At 44.4% G+C, this 27,659-nt stretch overlaps 1 pseudogene; it reads right to left on the bottom strand.

The window, feature by feature from the left end:
* Positions 1–825: 825 nt before the first annotated feature.
* LOC147005091 (chromatin remodeling regulator CECR2-like) lies at positions 826–27,659 on the bottom strand (annotated as a pseudogene).

The raw sequence follows: 27,659 nt of genomic DNA, 5'->3' as shown, positions 1-27,659 counted from the left end.
CAGGGAGGAAATACAGAGGCCTGTAAGACACAGAAGCAATGCCTGACAATCCCACCTAAGGGGCAGCTCAGAGCACCCTCAAAGACTGCCTTGACAGACATTAACTCTGTAGACTCCTTAACTATTAACCTTGTAGTTACCACCTTCTAAGCCAGACAACTCTAAAGAGGGTGTATGGGAAAACACTGAAAATCATTATAACTGAATTTGGAACCATTTAACAATATACTTGCACAGAAAAATCCAAAGCTAATTCATGTGAGTTTTAATATGCAGCTTATGTTGTACAGAGTTTCTGTTTACTAAGCAAGCATATTATACCTTAGGCTACCTTTAATGTAAAAGGACTGCTCCATGGAAGGAAACATTGTGTTAAATAGAACAATGAGATCTCAGAGATCCCAGGAGATATTTCTTCTCATTTCTCTATGCAGTTGTTGTTTGACAGGACACTTACATACCATCATCAGAGCCCATAACTCAGATCAGTTCCCTCCTACAACAGAACCTAAACACTGGAAAGTGATCTCATGGCTCGGGTTCCTCTGCGATAACAGAATAATAGTCACAGGGTCCACTCCTGAGGACACTGCAGGACATAAGAGCTTTCCTCCCAAGCCTCCCTCTCTGGACCTTATGCTTGAGGTTACTGTACTCATCCCTCCTCCCAGTCTAAGAGACCCACAGACAGCTCAGGCACACAGGGCAAAACCACCGGAAAGGTTCCTAAGCTTAGGAAAGCTGCAGGGAAAGGTTTCCCTTCTACTACTGAGCAGAAATAGGGAAAGACTCTGAAGTAGCAACACAGGAAGTTGGAAAGCTGTCCTAAGGCACCAGAGAGCCAACAGAAGAGGCCACACTAAAAGCTGGGTTCATCCTGAAGCTGATGGTCCGAGGAGCCCCAGGCAGCCGGACTTTGCCCTTCCTGGTCTGCAAGATGCTAAGCCTTGTAGGATCTTGATATTCTTCTTGCACTTTCTGGTATTTGCCCCTAAAAGCAGCCTGATTCATGCCAAAGTCTTTAGGAGGACTCTGCATTTAAAAAAGGAAATCTAAGTACTTTGGAACTCTCAGGAGTGTATTTCTCTTGGTTCCAACTACTCACCATTAAAAAGTAATGGTCCTCAGGCTCAGCATGAAGATACTTAAAGACCACTTGTTCCATGAACCTTTCCATAAGATCCCAGTCTTCAACAGGCCATGTCATATAGGCCACTGGAGCAAAAAGGGCAGAAGCAGCAGTGTCACCAAAGGAACATAGAGGAGGCTGTGTGCTCCCACAGAATGAAGGCCTTCTGGGGGGCAGCTCCCATTGACAAAAACATAAGCAACATACATGTATTTACAGCAGTGCCTCTCAGTACATGGAACTACCTGATGGCCGTGGCAGACCCATCTACCATGCAACTCCCTCTGGTCCTTCTGTGTTTACTGAAGACAAAGCGGCTTTGCTGGTGATGAGGTGGAGAAAAGGACACTTCGTGCACTGTTGGTGGACTGTAAAGTGGCAGAACTATTACAGAAGTCAGTGTGAAGGTTCCCAATAAGAACTAAACACAGAACTGCGGTATAGACCAGGGCTACAACTGAAGGACTCCAAGTCAATAAACCTTGGAGACAGATGCATGGCAATGGTGACCACTGTGTATTCACAGGAGCCAAGGAACGGGACCCAGCTAGATGTCTGTCAAAAGTGGATGAATTCCTTTTCAATGTAATATTGATACACAATGGAATCTTATCTAGCCATTAAAAAATGAAATCAAGGGGTTGGAGAGATGGCTCAGCAGTTAAGAGCACTGACTGCTCTTCCAGAGGTCCTGAGTTCAAATCCCAGCAACCACATGGTGGCTAACAACCATCTGTAATGCAGTCCAATGCACTCTTCTGGTGTGTGTCTGAAGACAGCTACAGTGTTCTTATATAAATAAAAATAAATAAATCTTTTAAAAAATTAAATCATGATGATTGGGGAAAAAATGGATGTAAAGGGATATTATTAAGATAAATAAAATAGGCCAGACTCAGAAAAACAAAGATTGCATGTTTTATATATGGGACCTTGATTTAAATCATTCTCTCTCTCTCCCTCTGTCTGTCTGTCTGTCTGTCTGTCTCTCTTTGTGTATGTGTATGTGAGTGTGTGTCAGTGTTCATGAGTATATGTGTGTATGTGTCTGTGTATGTGTGTGTGAATGACTCTGTGTGCATGTCTGTGTATGAATGTGTCTGTGTGTGTATGTGTGTGTGAGTGTGTCTTTGTGTGAATGTGTGTGAATGAGTTTCTGTGTGTGTCTGTGTATGAGTGTGTGTGTGTCTGTGTGTGTCTGTGCATGTGTATGTGTGTGTGAGTGTGTGTGAATGAGTCTCTGTGTGTGCCTGAGTGTGAGTGTCTGTGTGTGTGTGAGTGTGTGTGTGTGTGTGTGTGTGTGTGTGATGAGTGAAAGCAAAGAGGGTACCATGGGAGGAAAGGAAGTGATCTTAAGGGAGGAGGGAGAAAAGAAGGATGGAGTTCATGTATCATAAGGGCAGAAAGGAGGAGTATTTGGAGGAGAGGAGGGAACTGGCAAGAATAGGTGGGTGGACCAAAGAGGTCTTGAGGTCATCAGAGGAAGTGGGAGAAGAAGAACAAAGTACAATGACACGTGTTTATGAAAATATCAGGATGCAATCCATCGCTTGGTATGCTAAATTTAAAAACTAATTTAAATTATTTCTTTAAAAACCACATGCATAGCCAGTCATGGTGGCACACACCTTTAATCTCAGCACTTAGGAGGCAGAGGCAGGTGGATTTCTGAGTTCGAGGCCAGCATACTCCACAGAGTGAGTTCCAGGACAGCCAGGGCTACACAGAGAAACCCTGTCTGGAAAAACCAACCCCCCCCCCCCCCGCCACACACACACAACAAAGCAAACCCCATGCATTTAATATCAGCACTTCTTCTTAGTCACTCAGTCTTCAGTCTCCACATCTGACACGTATGTCAGTCAACATGCACCTTCCCAGAAGGGAAGGTCTTGCTCACTCTGATGACAACTGTGTGACTCAGGACTGTGCTAGCTCACTTGGTACTCCACTCTGAAATCCACCTCTTTAAAAACAACCCCCTCGGTTCAACTAACCACCTCCACCTGAGCATAAGAAACAAGAGCGTTCCACAACTCACAGGTACAGCCTCCAGACACAGCCATGCTCTGCTCCGTTTGGCTCTGCTCTTACACAATCACACTGCTGGCACAACTATACCTTGGTAGCGTAGGTAGGTTTGTCAATGGCTTCATCCCCTATGAAGAAATCAATGTCATCGACTCCTCTCAACACCCACCTTTGGGCTTGATCAACTACCTTTGCGGACTCTAGGACGGCGATACCTGAGGGGAAACAGATGTTTTTCTTTCAATCTCCACGAGTTGCCTGAATTATCAGGAACAGTTAACATAATCTATATGTCCATATGAGTGAATGGTGATGGCTAAGGTTGTATAGGGGTTGGGATGCTCCCAGGGGTGTGGTGAGCATGTGAAGTAAGAGAGAAACAAACAGCTCTTTTCCAGTATCATCTCAGTGTGATGCAAGGGAACTGCTTTTAATGTTGGCACCGAAGCAATGTTATTCATCGGCCTCATCTGGAGGAGCCCCTTAAGAAATCAGGGGATGTTATAGACTATACACCCACTACAGGTTGATTATAAAATACAGTGCGGGGGCAAAATTCTATACAACATAGAAGATTAAGGGAAACTGAATGTGTATATATTCTTAAGTCATTTTAATAAAATGATATCAAATAGTTCTTAGATATAGAGTCTATTTATAGAGGGGGAGGAACTGTGCCTTCCAACTAAAATAAAGCTATCAGGTTAAAGACCCAAATCTATTGCAAAATGACAGATACAATTATTCAAAGAAAAATACCGCAGAAGATCTTAACAGTACATTTTTGCAACTACACTTAGTAATAAATAATCATATAAACTTTACTCCAGAATTAATATCCAATAAACTGGGAAACACTCCTAAGCCCTGGTCACAGTCGGAGCTCCCTTCAATTCCTCCTCCTCCTCGGGTCTCTGGGGAAAGCCATCCCCTGCTGGAAACATGCCCTGACTACCAAGCAGTGAGGCCATGTTCTCAGTGTCCACTGGCCCTTCCTCCTCCCATCAATTCATCCTTCATAAAGAGTACCAACCAATCCACCCCTGCGACTGGAGACCCTCCAAGTGCATCTTCTACTACATCTCCAGGGGTGGGCACATGCAAATTACTAAAGTAAGAGGCACAGAGAGTTAGGGAGAACTCTGCTGCTCCTCTTTGTGCACTGTCACCGAATCATCAGGGGAGCCTATCAGGTAGGGACTATGTCATGCTGCTTCCAAGAAACAGAGCCAGGCTTTGCATCTGAGCAGCTGACACCAGTGAGCACTATGAAATGTGTGTTGTGTTAAAAGTCTACTCTTCTGAAATACTGATTGTGAATTTGGAAAGTGGTCAAACTATGTCAAATCATTCTAACATAAGCCTAATTCTGTAATTATGCCAACAGAACATCCTAAGGGGTTTGGTGTATGTCTAGTAAAGCCACAGTCTCCACTGCCAATAAACAGGAGGTCCTCAGAGTTCCATCATGAGAATCCTGTGTGTGCCTCAAAAGGGAGGGTACGTGATCTTTCTGAAAGCCCCTTGCACACAGAGCTCAGGACTCCCAGGCTAGTTGCTCTGAAGTAAGTGCACTCAGCATGCACTCCATATTTGCAATGGAGACTGTGGCTTTACTAGGCATACACCAAACCCCTTAGGATGTTCTGTTGGCATAATTACAGAATTAGGCTTATGTTAGAATGATTTGCATCCCACCACCCCCTATGCAGGGCTGCACACAATACATACAGACACTCACCAGGAACACAGAGCACCAAACTGAACACCACACTGAAAATGTGCCTCAACACTTATGGGCAGTAAGATGGAACCACTGAGGGGAGAAATCGGAAACACTGTAACAATGGATTCATCCAGTAAGTTACCTTCTAAAAGTCACTCTAAAGCAGTGTCAGAGTGAATAAGGACACAAAGTGTTCCTTAGAACAAATCACAATGGGGACAAGGCACACACACTCAGGGGTCCTAACTCACCTGAAGTGAGAGGTGGTGAAACTGTATCAAAGCCTCACACAGAGCCACCAAGTGGCCTTTCAGAACCACAGGCTCCATTTCAGTAACTTACAGACCACCTGGTGTGTGGGCCTGAGACTGTCAATCAAAGCCAGGCATAGCTAACCCTGGGCAGCATATCTGCTTTTCAATTATGGGGCTGGAAGGGAAGATAACAGAACAAAATTCAAATGTTTATTCCCTAGCAGGTTGTGTCCAGCTTTTAGCATTGCTACACAAAGCTGTCATTTACAAGCTCACTGCACAACTGAATTAAGTGAATCTATAACTTTGTGTCAGCCTTATCAGCCTATGCTGCAGCACAGCCCACTACTTCCACAGTGGGAAGTTTAACAAATCCAACTACTCGCCTATCTGGAATTGTAAGATGCACTTTGTGGAAAATTCATCTTAAAAACTTTTCCAGGGGTTGCATGTCGGGTTGGGGGTAAGGGCACTTGCGACCAAGCCTCATGACATGAGTTCAACTCCATGACCAACCGGTAGAAGGAGAAAACTGATACTAGCAGCTCATCCTCTGACCTCTGTACACACTGTGCCACAAGTACACACACAAACACACACACACACAGACCAATAATAATAATAATAATAGTAATAATAAGTAAATGTAAAACATTATTCCAAAACAAATAAGTATACACATAACTTATTTCTAAAAGTAGAAAAAAAAAAAAAGAGGGTTTTCTAACACCCTCAAATGATTACAGAGGCAGAATTAAAGCAGCATTTAAAAGTGAATGGGAAGTCTTTTTTTCCTGAGAAGAGCATCATGAAGTAAAATATAGTGAAATATAGTGAAAAGAGAAGGATACAAGAAGGGCCTGAGAGATGTCTCAGTGGTCAAGGGCGCCTGCTCTCACAGAGGACCTGGGTTCTATTCCCAGGACCAGTTGGCTCACAATCACCTGTAACTAGAGTCCCTGGGGAATCTGGAACCCTCTTCTGACCTTGTGGGCAAGAAAGGAATGTGGTGCACAGACATATGTGCAGCAAGATACCCTCACACAGAAAATATATTTCTAAAAAAAAGGAAAAGATAGAGTTATTCTACTGTCTGGCAAGAACAAGCTTAATTAATTATGTATAAATTTCCAATTAAACTGTCAAGTTAGTAGTACAGAATGGGGGGGGGGGTGAGGGAAAAGATCCCACAATTCATAGCTCAAGTCTGCCAAGAATCTGGGGGCAAAACATGAACCCAAAGGGAAAGAAAGCAATAGCCCAACCCCACCCCAGCAAAAGCCTAAGACTTGACAGGAAATAAAGGAGCACAAACAGGAATTTAAATGACAGTAAAGTAAATCTTATCCCTCCCTGTTCTGAGCCCAGGCCCTAACAGAGCTAAATTTTGGTGGCAGGGAGGGGAGGAGAGGGGACTAGAGATGTGGGAGAGAGGAAGTGGGGGAGGGAGATGGTACTTATTTTCATAATTGTATGGCAAGCAATAAAATCCAAGCAAAGCAATAAAGACACACAAGCTTGAGCTGGAGATGAGGCTCAGTGGCAGAGCGCTTGTCTAACCTAGGTTGCCCAGCAACCCTAGCACCCACTGCAAGCTACAGAGCCCTGCCCTCCTCCCCACCCAGCCCTAACACAGACCCTTTCCAACTAAGTGTCCAAAAAGGCCAAGAGGAAACCTTGCCCTTTGACCCCAAATTGCTAGAAACAAAGAGACATTCCTCCCTTTAAACAAAATAAAGAATCTCATAGCATATTAAACCATATAGCAAGAACTTGAAACATCAACTTAAATCAGATTGGATGGAGATGTCACAGATCTTACATTAGGAAACAGGGGGCCCTAGAACAAGTCCATAACACTCTTCAGAAGTTTCAAATCAAGAACTGCGCACCCCCATTGTATCAAAGTCAGTTCCCTGGAGCAGAATAGGATTTTTCTGTTTAGTAGCCTCACTTTGGTTTTTGAGACAGATCTTCTTTCTGTGTGATCCAGGCTGGCACAAGCTCTCCATCCTTCTGCCTCAGCCTCCTGATTGGATTATAGTGCTGGGTTATCCTGCCCAGCTCCCAGACTGTTTCTTTGTAACTAGTTTGTTGTTACTTCTCTTTTGGGTTTTGTTTCATCTGAGGAAAGCTGCTCAGTAAAAACCAGACTCTTTATGACCTCTTCATGTTTATTTATTTTTTGTTTTTGTTTTTGATTTTTGTTGTTTTTGTTTTTTGAGACAGGGTATCTCTGTATAGCCCTGGCTGTCCTGGAACTCACTTTGTAGACCAGACTGGCCTTGAACTCAGAAATCTGCCTGCCTCTGCCTCCTGAGTGCTGGGATTAAAGGTGTGCACCACATATTTTTCAATCATACTTCCAGGCATTAAGTTTTGCTGAGCATGTCTGTATTTGTTTAGTGGACATTGGTGGGGCCATCCGTGGCACTGCTGAAGTGAATGAGATCTTGCTACCTAGCTTTTTTGTGGATCTCAGTATGAGCAAAGAAACAAAATCCAAGTGTCTGAACAGACTTCTTGTGTTCTGCAAATACTGTGTTCTGCAAATATTAAAAACGTGTTCTGTATGTGTGTTTTAAGTAGTCATCGAGTGTATCCTTAAAGTAAGACTTCAAGTACACAGAGAGTAACTGTTTGTTTAGCACATTTGGAGTTATGATAAAATAGTTAGAAATACTAAGAATGTCAAAACCATCACAGCAGAACTGTAGGAGTCAAATTAAACAACTGCCTTTAGAAAAACAATTAAGTGTTTAGAATCCACCGTGTCTTATTATTTTAAATCATTGTCTTAAGTTTTCTGTTCAGAAAGTAAAAAAATGGTATATAATCAAGATGAAGAAGATAAACTGTCCTGGTCCTGCTGCCTCTGCCTCCCAAGGGCTCATTCCAGACATGTGTCACTGGACACAGATCTTGGAACATTGTTTAAACCTGAAATAGCACGGCCATAAACACCTATATAGAACCACTAATGAAACACTAAAACTGTGCTCTCTTCAAAGTCAGTAAGACAAAGTTCTAATTACTGTTTTAATAGAAGTTCTAGCCCTCATAACACACACACACACATACCCATAGACCAGCAGGATGGCTCGGTGGGTAAAGGTGCCTGCCACCAAGCCTGACGACCTGAGTTCAATCCCTGGGACCCATGTGATAGAGGAAGAGAACTGACTCTTGGACATTGTCCTCTATCTCCATATGCATAGTATGGCATGTGCACCCCACATACAATAAAGAAAGAAATGTTCCAAAAGAACGAGCAAATATTACAAACAGCCATGATAAGGAAGCAAAATGAAGACCAGAATCAGAATTAGAATTTTTAGAATTAGAATTAGATTAGAATTAGCCAAACAGCCATTATTTGCAAGCAATGCAATGGCCTGCCTGCAGATGGGGCTGGGTGATGGCCCAATCAGTAAGGCGCTTGCTGTGCAAGCAACAGAACAGAATTTAGCTCCCCAACATCCATGTAGAGGCCGAGCAGAGACTTATGTATGCAGAGTCCCAGTGCTGGGAAGGCAGAAACAGGAGTTCACTAGCTGGCAGGGCAGCCTAGCAGAGTTGATAAGATCCAAGGTAAGAGAATGATACTGTCTCAAAAATTAAGATGCAGAGCAATGAACAAAGACATGAACATCAACCTCTCGCCTCTGTCCACAGGCATTCACAGATGCTCACGTCCACACAGCACATATACCACAAAAACAGTCAGGGGAGAGAGAGGAAGGAAGGGAGGGAGGGTTTAGCTGTAGACTATCAAACAAATGTTGCTGCATGCAAAAATAACTTACAAATCTCAAAAATGTTATGATTTATTTGATTTCAAGTTATGCATGTGTATCGGCATTTGCATGTAGGAATGTACATGTGTCTCACAGAGTCCAGAAGAGGGCATAGGATTCCCTAGAGCTGGGCTTACTGGCAGCTACAGTAAACTGCGCAACATGAGTACTGGGATCTGAACTCAGTTCCTTGCAAAGAGCAGTATGCGCTCTCAGTTGCTGCAGTCCCGAGAGTGTGCTTGTGTGGCTAGCAAGAACTAGTCAGAAAGTTTAATTATAAAAATAAATTTACACACAATAAAACATAAAAACTGCTATAGATAAATTTAACCAAAAAAGCATGTGGAAGAATATAAAGAAGATAAAACTTTTCTGAAAAACTCACAAGACATGAATGAACAATGGCAACACCTGCTCTGCCTTCATGAACAGGAAATGAAGACTCAATTCTTATTCATGAATATCAAATTAAATGTAAAAATCTTAAATTAGCCTATAAAAAGAGTATCTCCAATCAAGATCCCTATTAGTTTTTTATAATTATCTAACTGGTTCTAAAATTTACAATCTAAAGGAAAAGCCAAATCATTCTGAAAAAGGAAGGAAGGAAGGAAGGAAGGAAGGAAGGAAGGAAGGAAGGAAGGAAGGAAGAAAGGAAGGAAGGAAGGAAGGGAAGGAGGGAGGGAGGGAAGAGGGAGGAAGGGAGGGAGGGAGGAAGGAGAGAGGAAGGAAGGAAGGAAGGGAGGGAGGAAGTGAGGGAGGGAGGGAGGGAGGAAGGGAGGGAGGAAGGGAGGGAGGAAGGAAGGGAGGAAGGGAGGGAGGGAGGGAGGGAGGAAAGGAGGGAGGGAGGGAGGGAGGGAGGGAGGGAGGGAGGGAGGGAGGGAGGGAGGGAAGGGAAGGGAGGGAGGGAGGGAAAACATCAAACCCACTAGAGAAAACTGTGTAACACAAAATGGGGTTCAAACTGCATTCCTGGAGCAGAGACAGGTAAACACATCAATGAAGAAAATAAAGACCAAATGTTCCTAAGCATAGGCAGGCATGGTGCCTCACATCTGTATGCCCAGCACTCTGGAGCCTGAGGCAGAAGATTAACAGTTCTGAGCTATTTGGTAAAATCCTATCTCCAGAAGAATATTACCAAGCATAAATGTGACCACGGTGTGACAGAAAAGGAGTGTCAAATGGGAGTGCACTTGTTGATCACTGGTTCGGAGCAGGGGGGAACTGGCCTAGACTTAGAAATAAAATCAGCTAGCTATCTTTCACATGAATTCAAAACTTAATTCAGAAAATCCACAATTCCTTTGGAATTGGAGTGCACTTTTAAAAATAGCAACATTATGAGCTGAAAAATATTGAAATGTTTGACTCTATCAAATTTAAAATTTCACACTTTAAAAATGTCACAGTGCACTTGGAATGTAGCTCAGTGATTAGTACACACAAACACCACAAAAATAAACAAATAATCACAAAAATAGGAATAATAGCTGTAACAAATCAGTACATGATGCCTAGTGTCCCCACAACACAAAACTTGCCAAAAATGCAATTTAAAAAAATGGAAAAAAACATGAACAGCTAAGGAATGATGCTCAGGTTTACCCCTAAGCATAGAAATCAAATTCTAAATGCCAGGTAACTTTACATTCGCTGGAGCTGCCAGTGAGCAGAGACCAATACTGGATTCCTGAGAAGCCAGCTGCAGAGCAGCCACACAACCAGAGCAGCTTGGATCCCTGCTCGGGCAGGTGGGCAATGGCACCCGTTCTGTATAATAGAAAAACTGGAAAATATTTGTGTTGCTAAAATGTTAGCTGGACCTAATGACCTATGTCTGTAATTCCAGTATGGGGAAGCTGAAGCAAGAGGAGTCTTCAAAAGGAGGCTAAATTTTATAGTCTCACTAGACTTGGCTTCAGAACTGCAAACATTAGCAGTTATAGAAACTAAAGACAGCACTGAAGAGGTTTTCTTAAGATAATGCTGAAACGTTGTACGAAATTGCTTTAAAGATTCACAGCACAGTGGACCTTTATACATAGGACATAACGCTGAAACATAACACTAGAATCTAGGCAGAAAATATACACCAGAGGAAGGAACAGGAAGGAGGGGCTGAGACTGAGCCCGAAAGGTGTCATCACAGACAGCTGTCATCTGTGAACCTCTCTTCAGGTGACAGCATAGCAAGCAAGTTCACTTACACCAACTAAAACATTCCAAAGCCTGTGTCCAGTTCAGGCCAGCGCTGGCCAGCACTTCCTTATGGAGCACCTGACTGTATGTGTTTACTTAACAGGAAGAGGAAATGTTAGTGTGCTTTTGTGGGTGGGATCTGGGAGCTTTCCTGTATTTTCTCTTTCATTTAATTAAACAAGCCAAAATATTAAGGCTATATTTAATTTCATTGCATTAAAAATAACAGGCCAGGAGTAAGAGTACACATCTTTAATCTCAGCATCAGGAGAGCAGAGGCAGGTAAAGCTATGTGAGCTAGAGGCATGGAGATGTCCAGGCCAGCCAGGGCTACACAGTAAGATCCAGTTAAAGAAAGAACAGCAGCAGATGCTACCTCAGGCCCCTCTGCTGGGAAGCCCTCATTCCAGAATGCACCTAGTCTGAGCTGTTGGCAACTCCCCAGGATGCAGTGAGCACAGGGAACTCGCCCCCTCAACCCCACCCTAGTCACTGTGCAGTTCACACTCTCTGTTCACTGCCCTCTCTCTTTACTGTGCTGCTCACCCCACTCTCCTCAGCTTAAGCCTTGCACAACAACCTCAAAGCAAAAATAGGAAAAATAAATAAATAAATAAAGTTAAAACAATGAGGCCAAGACTACACAAAATCTTCAAAAAGTGAGGCCTGGACAGATCTACTGACAGTATAGTTCAAGTAGCCAGGCCCTGATGGAAGCCCTCAGGAGCCTGTAAGCATTCCTGACGTGTAAATTGAGGTTCCCTAGGAAGACAATGCAGTCTATCCAGACTCAATCCCATCTACTGCCATGGATGGGGGCTCAGCTTCCACCTGTCCAAGTCCACATCCAGCCTGCACCCCCTTGGATCACAGACTTGCTTCTGCCCTGATGCCTGCCCTCCCTCCCTCCCTCCCTCCCTCCCTCCCTCCCTCCCTCCCTCCCTCTCTCCCTCTACTCCTCTTCTTATCTTCCTCCCTTCTTCCTCTTTCTCTCTCTCCTGCACTATGGGACATGAGTCTGGTGCAAGCCAGGCCAGCCCCAGATCCATCCGTCCTGAAGCCACTTCAGCACACACATCTTCAAACCAGTCTTGTAAATGAGAACTCTGCAAACAGAAACCTCAGCACAAAAGCGAGCAGTGGGTGAATGAATGGTCCAGGGTGACTGAGGCCTTCACCTACCTCAACACCCACATCTCTGCCCTAACACCTTCAACTGTGTTTCTGGCAAGGCTCTCCCATAAGAATGGCAGCCAACAATACCATGGTTTGGGGCTAGAGAGATGCCCAGTGTTTCAGAGTACATACCAGTCTTACAGAGGATTTGAATTTGTCTCTCAGCACCCATCTCAGGTGGCACAGAACTGCCTATAAATCCAGTTCCAAGGGACTTGATATCCTCTTCTGACAAAGAAAGGAGTTTGAAGGGATCAAGAACAGGCATGCTGCTAATGATGTCCAGGTGACAATCACCTCCCATAGCAATGCTCAGAGTAAGCAGCCCTTCCCAGGAAGTGGGTGATGGTCTACAAGAAGACACTAAAACCATTACAACACCTCATACACAGAACTGGGCTGCTTTCAAAGCTGAGGAACACAAGCCTTGAGAACCCAAGGGAGAGCTTTACTTACATGACGGGATAATGAACTGTGGTTCAGTGTTGTCTGCTGTCTTGATCTCTTCAAACTCCTTTCTTTGTCATTGGCTTTCTAGTTTCACATCTGGAGGCTACCAGGGGGCTTTTCATTATTTTCTAAGTGTTCTAACTGCCTGGATCTGTCTCTCTAGTTCCTTAAGGCTGATCTGTAATCTTAAGGAAACACAGTTTCATGGCCTGGCTGAGTGTCAATCCCATGGCATCAGTCACTGTTGAAACATTTTTTGTTTATTTGTTTGTTTGATTGATTGTTTGTGGCAATGAAAGAGGCCTATGATTACCCTTTCCATACCATTTAGCCAAGCTTGGTGTACCTAAAAGCACAAAGTCATCAACACAGGTTTAGAAGGCAACGCTCCAAACCACACCCCACTCATGCTGTCATTATAAGCTCACCAAGTCTAGAATATTCCCTTGAAGTTAAACACACACACACACACACACACACACACACACACACAGAGAGAGAGAGAGAGAGAGAGAGAGAGAGAGAGAGAGAGAGAGAGAGAGAGAGACTGTGCTACCTGAGAATTATTTGAAAGTAGTTGCAAAGTTTACAGTATTAGCTTGTTGGTTCAGAATAGAAGCATAAATAATATTCGTGTCTTTACCTCCGACCCCTGACTCTCAGTGAGCTGTCATATTTTTCTGACCTTCACAAGAACACAAAGAAGATACAGTTGTCCCAGTTTTGCAGACCGAAGAACTGGGGCACTGAAAAGCTAAGCTACCCAAACTAAAGAGCTGGTGAAATGCAGAAAAGAACCTATGCCTGAGCTGCAGCTACCTCAGCACGGGCTCTGTGCCAAGGCCTTACTTCCTCACTCCCTAAACTTTTGGACTGACTACGGAATCTTCTTAAACTGCCATGGCATATGTGTAGACACAGCCCCTGCCATCTCCTGAGGATGCGACAGGAGCATCTCTTTCCCATCTCCATTCAGGAGAAAGAAGCCCACTTTCTGTCAAGATACTCTGATAGATTCCAAAAGCCTGTACGAAAACAACTGCCAAAATACTACTTTCTCTTCCAAAAGCATTCGATAATCTCCTAACTATAAAGGGGAGGAGGGTAAAACATCACTCGGACCAACTGCTGGAAGGGTACACGGAAAAGCAGTCTCAGGAGCTTGAGGAGTCTGAGGGCCGCAACTCAGCTGATCCCAGCTGATCCCAGCTCTCATTGCAGACAGCCTTTGCTTAGAGTGGACAAAACCCTCCCTGGGACTACAAAGAAACAATGAATTTGTTCTCATTTACAGATTATTTCAAGATGTTTGATATTAAATGCTTCCACTTGACATTTCTAAATCTTCTTAATTTTATGATTTTTTAAAAAAATATACTTTTCCCTATGCTGACTTTGGTATTTTAAAAAAACATATCAAGTAATACACACAAGCTGGCTACCCTTGTACCATACCTATTGTCCATCCTCCATGGAGTGTGAGTTCTTCAGACTACAGGAGAGGGAAAGGCCAGACCCCTACCACACTAGACCACAAACCCAGGAGTGTATAACCAGGGATCTATAACTGCAGATACATTGTAGCAGAGAATGGCCTAGCTGAAAGCAATGGGAGGAGAGGCCCTTGGTCCTGTGGAGGTTTGATGATCCAGTGTAGTGTGTTTCTCAATCAGTAGGGCAAGAAAGGGAGGGGGTGTGAAGGAGAATCCTCATCCAGGCAGAGTGGAGGCTGAGAGTGCAGATTGTAGTTTGAGGGGTTAGTGGAGAGTAACCAGGAAGTGGCATATTATGTGAGATATAATCCAATGGAATGATTAATAAATACATTTTTAAAACACACACATATTCCAGGCATTTAATTTTTACCAGTGAAGACTCAGTACCCAGCTCATAGTGTCAGGGAAAGCACCTAGCTGACCCTCCTACCCTGATGAACTCCTAGTAGGAAAGCATTCTTTATCCCTGTCCACACTGTCTTAAATATCCTTCAACTTAAAGTACTTCTTTCTGAGGCCAGACAGTAGTGGTACATGCCTTTAATCCCAGCACATGGGAGGCAGATTTCAGAGTTTGAGGCCAGCCTGGCCTACAGAACAAGTTCCAGGACAGCTAGGGCTATACAGAGAAACCCTGTCTCAACCCCCCTGCACGCCACCCCCAAAAAAGGCCATTCTTCTGTTTAGTTATATTCATTCCCTATCAACTGGTAGGTTGCTCTACTTCTGGAAGTGGTGTTGACTTTATTTTGCTTTGCAATAAATGTGTGAGATAGGGATGAGCCATAGGACAAAAATGTACACTGAACAGAAAGCTCTTGGATTACAGGTCTGTGCTAGGGCTGAGCTACACCATAAAAAGTTTTTTATTCTTTTTTTCTTTCAGAAATTAACACAATCTTGGGGTTTACAATGTGACCAAATATCCTGCAGTATAAATTAACCATATTCCCTCCCTTATAGAAATCAAGCTCTCTGACAAGTATCCTGGTAGTTTCCAGGCATGTCTGAGTGCATCATCATGGAAACACATGATTCCAAGGACATTAGAAATGGGTTCTTGAAGCTGTTTCACATGGCAAATAGAAACCTAAAAAACACCTAGCCATCCCTGATCCTTATCATAAGGGATAAATTCCCCTTCCCCCTTCTCACATAATTCATGGCAAGATATCACCATTCTTGACCTTGGCTCAGTGTCCTATGTGCTGTTGAATGGAAGTGTTTCTGTCCAAGGGTCAACAAACAAACCACAGAAACACTGAATTCAGTTAAACAGGGAAGGTTTATTGAATGCACACCCCATAACTGAACATCCAGGGCAACAGCTGAAAACTGTATGCTAGATATTTCTTAGGGCCAGCTCCATGAAAACATAATAAAGAGCTCACGAACAGGGGCTAGAAATGCTGCCCTTACTCAAGCCGATTTAAACATAACAGTTCATATTGATCTTGAATTTGAAAGGTCTTATATGAAACATATAGATGTGGAAATTTATAGAGTTAACAACCCTCATAACATACAGAACATAACAGTGTACATGGCCGGCATAACCCTGCTCTGAGTTAAGATTTTGTTTCATTTTGTTTTACATAAATGACTGGTTTCTTAGTTAGGGTTTTACTGTTGTGAACAGACACCATGACCAAGGCAAGTGTTATAAAAACAACATTTCAATGGGGCTGGATTATAGGGTTAGAGGTTCAGTCCATTATCATCAAGGTGGGAGCATGGCACAAGCAGAGCTGAGAGTTCTACATCTTCATCCAAAGTCTGCAGGTGGAAGACTGACTTCCAGGCACCTAAGGTGAGAGAATTAAGCCCACATCCACAGTGACACACTTACTGAACCAGGTCACACCTATTCCAACAAGGCCACACCTCTAAATGGTGCCACTCCCTGGTGCAAGAATATACAAACCATCAATTTCCACTCCCTGTCCCCCATAGATTTGTTCACATACATGAGACTATGGGGGCCATACATAAACATTACATAATGTAAAATGCATATAGTCCAACTTTTAAAACCCTCATAGTCTATAGCTGTCTCAACAATAGTAAAAGTCCAAAGTTCAAGGTCTCTTCTGAGATTCATCCAATCACTTCACTGTAATCCCCATGAAAGACATGAAACCAGCTGGGTAAACTCCAAACACTGCATCTCCAAGATGTCAAAGTGGTCTTCAGATCTCCACTCCTTTTTCATCTTTGTTGACTGCAACAAACTGCTATATTCTCAGCTGGTTCAACTCCCTGTTTGCAGCTTTCCTTAGCATGTATCCCATGGCTCTGGCATCTTTAACATCTTTGAGTCTCCAAGGTAATTTCAATGATACAGCTTCTTTTGTTTTTTGTGTTTTTTTTAGATTTACTTATTTTATTTTATGTGAGTACACTGTAGCTGTCTTCAGACACTCCAGAAGAGGGCATCAGATCTTGTTACGAATGGTTGTGAGCCACCATGTGGTTGCTGGGATTTGAACTCCTGACCTTCAGAAGAGCAGTCGGTGATCTTAACCACTGAGCCATCTCACCAGCCCGTGATACAGCTTCTTGTTTCAGCGTCTCAGATTCCACTTGATCTTTTTGGCTCCTCAGTTCTCCACCTCTGCCCTCTGTAGAACTCTAAGCTCAGGTTGATCCACTCCACTACAGCTGCTATTCTTGGTGATCATCCCATAGTACTGACAAATCCAATACACAAGGGTGTTCCACTCCAAATATGCTTCACCAATAGCCTCTCATAGGCTCTCTTCATGGTGCCAAGCCTTAAATTCTTTTCATGATACCCTCAGTCCTGGGCCTTCAACTACAGCAGAGGCTACACCTTCTCCAGTGGCCTTCCATGATCTCTCACAATGCCAAGCCTCAGCTGTTCTTCATGATACCTCATGCTTTCAAAGCCAGTACCACCTGGGTGACTCTTCCACATTACCAAGTCCAGAAGCTGCATGAAGTACAACCTTGGCTGTCTCTGGAACACAGCTTCTTTGTGCTCCCAGAAAACAATTCCCAGATTTCACCTCAGTGATGCTGGACTCTTCTTAATCATTGCTAATTTCTTAGCTCCAAATAACCAACATCAACTGTCCCAGTAGTTCCTTCCATTCCTAACTGTAGAGCCAGAGTCACATGGCTGAAGGTGCGGAGTTCTGCTGCTTACAGGAACTAGAACATGACTCCCTTTTTCTATCACATTATCACTAGCTTTATTTTCCAAATCCTTCCCTGCCTAAACTTGGCTAACAGGCCTGTCTGTCTCCTGGGATTTAAGGTGTGCACCACCATGCCTGTATCTAAATTTAGCTGGGTAGAGTCTTACCCGAAGATCCCACTCCCTTAATCTGTTGCCTCCTAGAACAGAGGATTTTGCTCCATTTCACTTCCTGTTAACCCTTTAATACTCAAACCATGTATTTTATATTTTTCCTTTCTAAGATTGCTATGCTTGTTCAAACTTGTCTTCCTAAGACTTAAGCAGAGGACAAAGGCTCTGCTGGGCTTTTTTGAAACTTCCCTTGTCAATGCAATTAATCTGAGGCTCTTCCCCTTAGTCTCAGGCAGACTTTTCAGTCTAGGGCAAAAAGTAGCCACATTCTTCACCAAAATACCACAAAACAGCCTTTCTGTCGCAGTCTGAAATCCTTCTCCTTTGAAAATTCTTGGGTCAGGTCAACACAGTTCAAATTACTCCCAGCAACAAAGTCTTCCATATTCCAACTAGGATGACCCATTAAGCCAATTTTAAAGCATTCCACTGTGTTCCAAATCCAAAGTCTCAAAATCCACATTCTTTCAAATGAAAGCATGGTCAGGCCTATCCCAGCAATGCCCCATTCCCTGGTACCAACTTTTGTCTTTATTTTTCCAAACCTGTGCAATTCATTTCTTGAGACTAACATACATAACAAACCTGAGTAGTCACTTTCACAAAATGTGATTTGTGCTAGAAAGGGTTGTATGATGCCTTCTAGATCACAGGCCTGACAGGCCCATGAAAAAGCCACTTCATCTTCTAATAAGTAAAACACTCTAGATTCCAAATTCCTGTCTTACAACTCTCTGGTAGAGCTGGTGGAAAATCAGAAAGGAAAATGCTTTCCCAAGTCCAGAACTTAGCGCAACAGAGTGAGAACAGCCTGTCCTATGGCTGCAAAACTCAGGAAAGCCCTATGACAGCACAGTCCAACCAACTGTGAAATGAATGCTGAGGAGGACATGTTGTCTCTGAGGTCTGCTGGAGAGGAAACAAGTTAAGTGTCATATATAAGCTGCAGTCTTCTGGTTCTCTTCTCCAAGTTCCTCAGGCATTCAGTGTGACCTGACTGTACAAAGACAGAGACTCTTCCAGTACAGTATTCTGGCCATATCGAGGAAGGACTCCCAACTCCTCCATGTGCCCATTGACTGTCCCACTATATATACAATACATTAACCCCCAAAAAAAATAATTTACAAAAGGCAACATGAAACTTCTATAAACTGGACCCAGCTCCAAAAACATTAATAGTACACATAGTCCCTTCCCCAAATATATACCAGAGATTAGCTGCTCATGAAAGTTTAAAAGCACCACTCCAGCTTTACATGTACCCTCCACCCAAGTTTAAAGTGATTTTTCCCAGAACAAGAGTCTTGGGATTTGGAGAAGCCAGCAAGAACTCCAGGTACATTGCTCTGTCTAAGTTTGTCAGCTGTGCAGATGATCCCAGCTACAGGCCAGCCTGTCATCTAAATAGTGTGCACCTAAGTTCTATGCTGTTCAGCTCTGAGGAAGGCTTGATTTACAGTGAAGAGGTGGAACAGGACAACAAAACAGACATGTACAGCAGTCATTCCTCCAAATCGGCCAGGCCTGCCTTCCAGTCTCCACATTCAGCCGTCCACCTCATTGGGGCTTAGTTGCTCCCTGGACTACCTCTGATCCAGAGGAAGTGTTGGGGTCTTATGCAGCTACAACTGTTCTGGTGAGGCCTCAGGCGCCCGGGTCTTTGGGAATAAGGACTGTGAATGGACTGGATGCATTTGCAATCCTGGTATTTTGTGTACTTCTTGAAATGAGCCTCTTAATCTGCTTCCAGTGACAGTCTGCTCCATCATTGAAGCCTGAATGTGACCTAGGCCCTCTTCCTGACAGCAGTAGAGGGAACCCTCTAGGAGAGGCCATTGGGTTGGGTGGTTACAGGGTGGGGATGTGGATGGGCAGGCACAGAGGATGGGTATGCCATGGGATGAAAATGACTGGCTGATCGCTGAGGAGTGTATGGAGACCTTGTCTGCAGCATCACCCTGTGGGGTGGGAAAGCAGGTGAACCAAAAGTCATTCCTGAACTCAGGGATGGTGGTGGAGTTCCATAAAGATAGTCAGTGGTTGACAGTGAGTTCTGCTGCTTGGTAGATGCATTATGGTTGTTAGATCTAGATTTTCTTTGGGACTCTCTGGCCTCTCCACAGATTCATCCATCTTTTCTTCTTCTGGACCAGAATTGTGTCCATCAGGAGGAACAACTTTAGCAGTCACCGCATCCATTTGAGTTGGAGAAGTTAAGGCAGAATTTAGTTTCTCACAACCTTGTAGACTAGACAGGACATTCTTCTCTGGGTAGAGGGAGCATGGAAGGTGACTCTCTGGAGGTCCTCTTGGACTTCTAAGAGAAGAGAGAGATCTCTGCCAATCAGAAAAGCCCTGTGGACATGTATAATGAGGAGCCACTAATAGGGGTGGTAGGAAGGCTGAGAAGAAAGAAGGCTGGTAGGTATATCTCATTCCTTGCTGAGGATGGTACCTAGGAAAGAGTCCAGGGTGGGGACCATTATCCTGGAACCCCCTGGGAGGAAAGGACTGAGGCTGTGATCCTGAGGACTTTCCTCCCATCATAGAGCCCAAGCCTTGCAAACTTGGACTCATAGAGTACTGTGTAGCTGAGTTAGAGTATTCTATGCCAGACATGTACAAGGGAGAAAACTGGTTCACAGTGCCTACCATCAAACTGGGATCTGTGCAAGGAGGTGTAGTTGCATTCGGTCCTGTACATGGCACAGCTTTTTGTAATGTTTTATCCCTGGGGCAGAGTGGCTTTTCTGAACCACTACCATCAAGGCCTTTCCCTCTGACTTACTGGGAGATGCTTCACCAACGGCCCCATGTTCAGGTAGATTCCCCATCTCTGCCACTATGGAAAGGTCTCACAAACAGCCTTGCACAGCTGGGCTGCTGTAGCTATTGTCCAAAGGCCAGGTGTTCTTGTTCTTTGATGTGTTATAAGTGTCTGCAGAGTCTGAAGCATCACTTTTGAGTCGGGAGTCCTCTGTTTCCCTTTCTTGTGGTAAGCTTTGCCTGGTACAGCTGGCTTGCAAGGGAGGTGCTGGGTGAGGTAGTTGTTTGAGGTATACCCCCTCTGAAGAACAAATGCTTGCTGCTTTCTCTTCATGTCCAGGCAAAGGCTCTGGGTCTTCCTCAGGCTCTTGTGTTTCAGTCATCTCCTGTGTACTCCCAGGGTTGTCCAATGCAGGCTTGGGCAGTGAAACACATACTGATGATGAATAAGCTACCTGTGGAAAGGGACCAGGTAACTGGGGAAGAGTGGGCTGGAGGTGGTGGTAAGGCACACCTGGGGGACAGACTCGGGAGGAGAGCTTCTGCATGGCAATCGTTTCAGGGATGTCCATCATGGATTCCCCTTCTTGTGTCCTCCGGAGGACCAGGGAGGGTCCTCTGATTCGAGGACTTGGTGCTGGAGTTGGAGGTGTCTGCAAACCATGTCCGTCAGACTTACAGGGTGGCTGCATATACCCCGAGGAAGGAATTCCATGAGGTAGAAACCTTGATGTTTCGTCCACTGGTTGGGTGGGATAGGTTGTCTCATCACTCGGCCACCTATCAAATGATCAAGGTTATTAGGGTGGTGAGAGAATCCTGGCCCGAATTTGGGTTTTTCATCTGGACCCAAGCGTCTAGGGTTGGTAGTACCATGGTTCAGATTCCAAAATGCAGGGTGTACTCGATTTAGATCCTTGTATGAATGATAAATATGACCGGGAGGAATTGATCTTGTGGCCACTGCTTGGGTAGCTGGCAGGGGCAGCGCATTCGCCCTGTCCCTCTGTGGCAGTCCCAACCTCTGTCTTAGTTAGGGTGTTACTGCTGGGAAAAGACACCATGACCATGGCAAGTCTTATAAAAACAACATTTCATTGGGGCTGGTTTACAGGTTCAGAGGTTCAGTCCATTATCATCAAGCATGGCAGCATCCAGACAGGCATGGGACAAGCAGAGCTGAGAGTTTCACATCTTCATCCAAAGGCTGCTAGTGGAATACCCATTTCCGGGCACCTAGGGTGAGAGTATTAAGCGCACACCCACAGTGACACACATACTCCAACCAGGTCACACCTATTCCAACAATGCTACCCCTCCAAATGGTGCCACTCCCTGGTACAAGAGTATACAAACCATCACAACTTGGAAGCATATTACAGCAACAGCATGAAATAGACTGACGGCTGCCTTGTAACAAATTTCCTACAGGTATGGTAAGGGGGCAAGCCTCATCCGAGAGAACTTTGTATCATTAGGAAAGATGTCTGCATGATGTTAGCATGTTTATACAAGGTCCATGGCCTCAACAGGAGCTCTTTGGAAGGAGGACAGAGAATGTGTTTTTTACTTTAAATAAAGGGCCTCAGCACTGTTGCTCAGACTGGTAAGTGCCCATTTCATCTCACTCTATCGATGCAGAGGAACCCAAGTTGTCCTCCCACATTCCCTTTGAGTCAGGTATAGGCATAAAAAGACCAGGACGCAGAGCTGGTGTACAAGTACTCAGATATGCTCAATTATCAAGTAATGTTTAAACAAATACAGTGTGGTCACTTATTATTGATAGTCTTCACATCTTACTGAGGGCACCAACTGCTTGACTACAACCAACTCTTTAAACAGTCTGCGCCCTGGGACATATATCAAGATCAATCTGGCATGTAGGTGCATGAACACTTTCTTGTACTGAACATAGAAAGGTGGAGGTAGAAGTTTGATGTATGGTAAATTGGCCACCAAGTTCACATTGTGTTCCTGGATTTCATCTCAGGACAAGGATGTGGAGAGTCTCTGATGGCTTCTGTCTAGCCCCTTGAAAGGTTCTCTGAGCTTGGCTGCAGCTCTTAATACTTCCTGCTGGGTCAGCAACACTAAAGGAAGCTAAGATTTTCATCGGCACAGTATCATGCTAGCAGCAATGGATATTATCAGTTGTTCAGATGATGATACTCACTTTCATTTGTTCTTAATGTGAGCTTAGGGAAACAGAGAACATGGTCCTTAGAATGGAAAGATCATTTTTACTTCTCCATCTTCCCAGAAAGAAAGACTGGAAGGGATAAAATGGTAAGTTCTTTATAGTAGACAAGACTTGGTAAGTGAGGCCTTGGATGTAGCATGTGTTTCAGTGTTATTTTCTGAAACAAGGTCTCAAATACCCCATGTGGACCAGGTTAACCTTGAGTTCACACAATTCTGCTTCCAATTTCCTATATTTGGGCTTCCAAGTGTGGCCTCCACGTACTGTGAAAACAGAACTAGTCATTGTGAGAGATCTGGATAATCTAATGCTAAGGCATGTACATCACAGTATAGCAAAAGCCATTGTGTTCTGTCTGCCCCCTATTTTAGATCGTTGCTGTCATATGACAGCCAATCATCAACACAGAAAAACAAATTGACTCAGAGCAAAGTAATGGTGTCCAAATCCTGTTGTGTTCTGTATGAGGTTTGTTAATCTTATAATGGTCCATAAACCATTCCATGGGACCCCCCAAATTAAGGGTCAATATGCAGTTATATCTACAATGGCCTGATCTGAACACACCACTGGATACTTCACTAACTTTAAATGAACTAATTTCTTTTTTTCATTTGTTTTTGTTTGTTTGTTTATTTTGGTTTTGGGGTTTAGGGTTTTGTTTTCTTGTCTTTATAATTTAACTAAGATAGATTTTTGAGGCTATAGCTCAACCCCAAAACTTGAGCTATGGTTCTGATCAATCAACTTTAGGGTCTGCATTTAATGAATCATTCATGTTTGACTGAGATACAGGAGGTCAGGAAATCTAAAAAAATAAAAGGGGGGTGGAAGGATGAGGAACAGGGAATAGACCTTTGAGGCTCTCAGACATCAGGGAGATAGAACTTGTAGAGACCACCTCCAGTAGATAGGTATGTCTCCCCCACATCCCCCAAACCCCAACAAGACCACTGGCAATGCTCTCTGTCAAGGAATGTTGCCATCCACCCATCTCAAGGATTTTAACCAAGAAATGTTCCTGAGAAAAGGACTAACAGGGACAAGAAATGGAGCAGAGGCTGAAGGAAGGGCCGTCCAGGAACTTCCCTACCTGGGGATCCATCCTGTCTTCAGACACTGTTCCTGTGGTCAAGAGGTGCTTGCAGACAAAAACCTGGAGTGAAGGTTCTTTGGGAGGTGTGGCCAGCAACTGACCATTGGAGCCAACTATTAGACTGAGCATTGCAGGAGCATGCAGAGAAGCTGGAGGTGAAGAGGGGAATGGAATCCTATTGAAAAACAACTTCTGCTGGCAGGACCACCCAGTGCTCCTAGACACTAGACCACAACCCAGGAGTGTATAAGCAGGGATCTATAACTCCAGATACATTGTAGCAGAGAATGGCCTAACTGAAAGCAATGGGAGGGGAGGCCCTTGGTCCTGTGGAGGTTTGATGCTCCAGTGTAGTGGGTTTCTCAATCAGTAGGGCAAGAGAAGGAGGGTGGGTGAAGGAGAATCCTAATTCAGACAGAGTGGAGGCTGAGAGTGCAGATGTAGTTTGAGGGGTTAGTGGAGGGTAACCAAAAGTGGCATATCATGTGAGATATAATCCAATGGAATGATTAATAAATACATTTTTAAAACACACACATAAGCCAGGCATTTAATTTTACCAGTGAAGACTCAGTAACCAGCTCAGAGAGGCAAGGAAAGCACCTAGCTAACCTTCCTACCCTGATGACCTGCCAGTAGGAAAGAATTCTTTATCCCTCTCCACACTATCTTAAATATCCTTCAACTTAAAGTCCTTCTTTCTAAGGCCAGACACTGGTGGTACATGCCTTTAATTCCTGCACTAGGGAAGTAGAGGCAGGCAGATTTCAGAGTTTGAGGCCAGCCTGGTCAACAGAACCAGTTCCAGGACAGCCAGTCCTATACAGACAAACCCTGTCTCAATCCCCAACCCCCAAAAGGCCATCCTTCTGTATGGTTATATTCATTCCCTTTCAACTGGTTAATTGCTCTACTTCTAGACTTGGTGTTGACTTTATTTTGCTTTGCAATAAATGTGTGTAATAGGGCTGAGCCACAGGACAAAAACGTACACTTAACAGAAAGCTCTTGGATTACAGGTCCTCTGTCTCCCTTTCTAGTGGTGAGCTTTGCCTGGTACAGCTGGCTTGCAAGTGAGGTGCAGGGTGAAGTAGTTGTTTGAGGTATTCCCCCTCTGAAGAACAAATGCTTGCTGCTTTCTCTTCATGTCCAGGCAAAGGCTCTGGGTCTTCCTCAGGCTCTTGTGTTTCAGTCATCTCCTGTGTACTCCCAGGGTTGTCCAATGCAGGCTTGGGCGCTGACACACCTACTGATGACGAATGAGCTACCTGCAGAGAGTGACCAGGTATTGGGGAGGAGTGGGCTGGAGGGGGGTAGTAAGGCACACCTGGGGGAAAGACTCAGGAGGAGAGCTGCTGCATCGCAATCATTTCAGGGCTGTCCATCATGGATTCCCCTCCTTGTGTCCCACGGAATACCTGGGAGGGCCCTCTGAATCAAGGACTTAGTCCTGGAGTTGGAGGTGGCTGCAAACCATGTCCATCAGACTTACAGGGTGGCTGCATATACCCCGAGGAAGGAGCTCCATGAGGTAGAAAGCTTGACTGTTTAGTCCACTGGTTTGGTGGGATAGGTTGTCTCATCACTCGGGCATCCATCACATGACCAATGGTATGAGGGTGGTGAGAAAGTCCTGTCCCCAGGTGGGGCTTCTCTACTGGCCCCAAACATCCAGAGTTTATAGTACCATGGTTCCCATTCCAAACAGCAGGGTGTCCTCGATTTAGATACTTGTATGAATGATAAATATGACCGGGAGGAATTTCAGACCTTTCAGGAAAGTCTGGAGGTCGGGCTGGAGACCCACCATGCCTTGAAGGAATAAATCCTGCCTAGAATGGAGCTGGTGGATCCATGTTTCCAACTTGACTGGGACAATTCATCTGTCCAAGCTGTAAGGATGGGACGTGTGACCCCATATTGGAAAGGTCTGGAGCACTGAGCAGGGATCCACAATGGTTACTAATTCCAACTGGAGCCTGTATAGCAAAGGTTGTGTGTTGCAAGGGCTCCCCTGGGGGGCCCCTCTGGAATTCGAGAGGTGCCAAGTACATTGACAGAATCTGATCCTTGAAGAGAGCCAAACGTTCCTGGTGCTGCTGGCTTCATCTGGTTTAAAGGGCATGCGTGGCTAGGCACCCTACCACAATGCAGGGGGCAAGAAAAGCCTTGACCATTTGATGTGCGGACCTCTGGAGGGAGTTTATGGAACTGCTGCTCTCATTGTCCCCTGAGGAGGCAGCTCAGTGTGTCAGGGGCAATGATTTTCCCCCATTCTTTACTGGTGGCTGTTTCCTGCAGTAAACATCTGTGTTCCTTGAGTGAGTCCAATCATGGCTTCCACTATTTCTACCAGACCGACTCCTTCTTTTTTTCCCGTTTTTCAACCTCTTTGATCCAAAATTCTTCATCTGAGTCTCCATCTTCACCAGGAAAATGTTTTGTCATGGCCCGATGGAAACACTGCTCTAAATTGTCAGACATCTTGGTATATTCATTACTGTCACCATTGTATTTTAGGCAACTTTTGAACATGGTCTTCGTGACATTTACAAATTCCTCCTTGGTACAATATGAACGAACCTCCATTTAATTTCTACTCCATGCTTGAAATATCTATGGGGGTCTTAATAATCTGGTAATAGTTGGGGGCATAAGATTCATCAACAGGTTCCAAGAAGGGCCAGGAATCCTTGTGAGCCTTCGCCACATCTAGAACTTTTACATGGCTGTGAAATCGTCATCCAATTCAAAGAGGTCCTTGGCCTTCTTCCATTCCCTCATAGGAGAATTCAGATCCAAATGGGAAAGTTCTGGGGGTAGCTCCTTGCCTTTACCCAATAGCCATGCTCATTCTTCCCTGAGCTTTCTCCTCTTAGCCCAGACTTCCACTGCCTTGACCTTTTTCCTCCTTTTCCTGCATTCTCTCTTCCTTTAACATGTGCTCTTACTCCTTCTGCACTGCAAGAAGGATCTGTCATTCCTCCTCCTCCCACCTGTGCTTCTGTTTTTTTATCTTGGTGAGCATGGGAGTTTCCTCTAGCTTGATGAATTGGATGGGCAGGTGGACAGATATAAACCTGTGTTGCAGCTCTGGCTTTGTGCCCTGTGGACGTTTTCCATTCTGAGCAATCATGTTGCAGATTTCAGGCAGGAAGTCCTGCTAAGGAGCTTGTAGAGTTGTTGCTCTTGGAGAGAGGTTGGCTCACAGGAAGCTCTCAGTAACCTGTCTCCATTTTTCTGTTAGACACAGGAGCCACCATGTACCTTGGCCTGGCCCTCCGGATCCATTTCTTGTGTGTAGGTCAGATGTCAAGGAGTTTTCTTCCTGCTTTTCACTGGATATAATCTCCTCCTGTAGTTTTTTTTTCGTTTTGCAGGCCTTCCTCTTCTTTTGTCTGTTTTTCCAGGAACATTTGAAACATTTTTTTTTTTTTTGCCTTTCACTTTCCCTGCTCAAGGAGAGTTCTCCATTGGACCTTCCGTGTACTGGGACTTCTTTGTACATTCGTGTGCCATAGAAGTACCAGTACAGTGCACCTGAATTGTCTTCACCTAGAGGTTCAACTCGGAGACTGTCTGCATCCAGACCCTTGAGAAGATCAAAGACATCATCCCCTACAGGCCGGTAATCACAGAGGAGATGCAGGCTCTCTACTCGATTATGCAGAGGAAGGTTTGGAAAATGGCTTCTCTCAGAGGATTGGGCTTTCCTTCTTCAAGTTCACAACCGTAGTTAATGATATCTTCCAAGTAGCTGAGGAATGTCTGAGACATGATATCTCTTTGCTAATAGCAGCCTTGAAGCAGGCAGGCAATCAGATCACTGATAAATTCCAAGTCATCTCTGTGAAGAGCTGCCTCTAACTCCTCGATCTCGAAGTTGAGCAGGCATAAGGCCTTGTGAAAGAACAAGCAGAATTGTGCGATGGCTGGGACTTCCCACCAGGAGCAGAGCATGCCCAGCATGGCCATGCAGCCTTCCTCTGGGCACAT

The sequence above is a fragment of the Mus caroli genome, unplaced genomic scaffold (assembly GCF_978045245.1).
Source record: "Mus caroli unplaced genomic scaffold, Mus_caroli_1 scaffold_4, whole genome shotgun sequence".
Lineage (NCBI taxonomy): Eukaryota > Metazoa > Chordata > Mammalia > Rodentia > Muridae > Mus > Mus caroli.
This window is presented reverse-complemented; position numbering and strand designations above follow the sequence as displayed.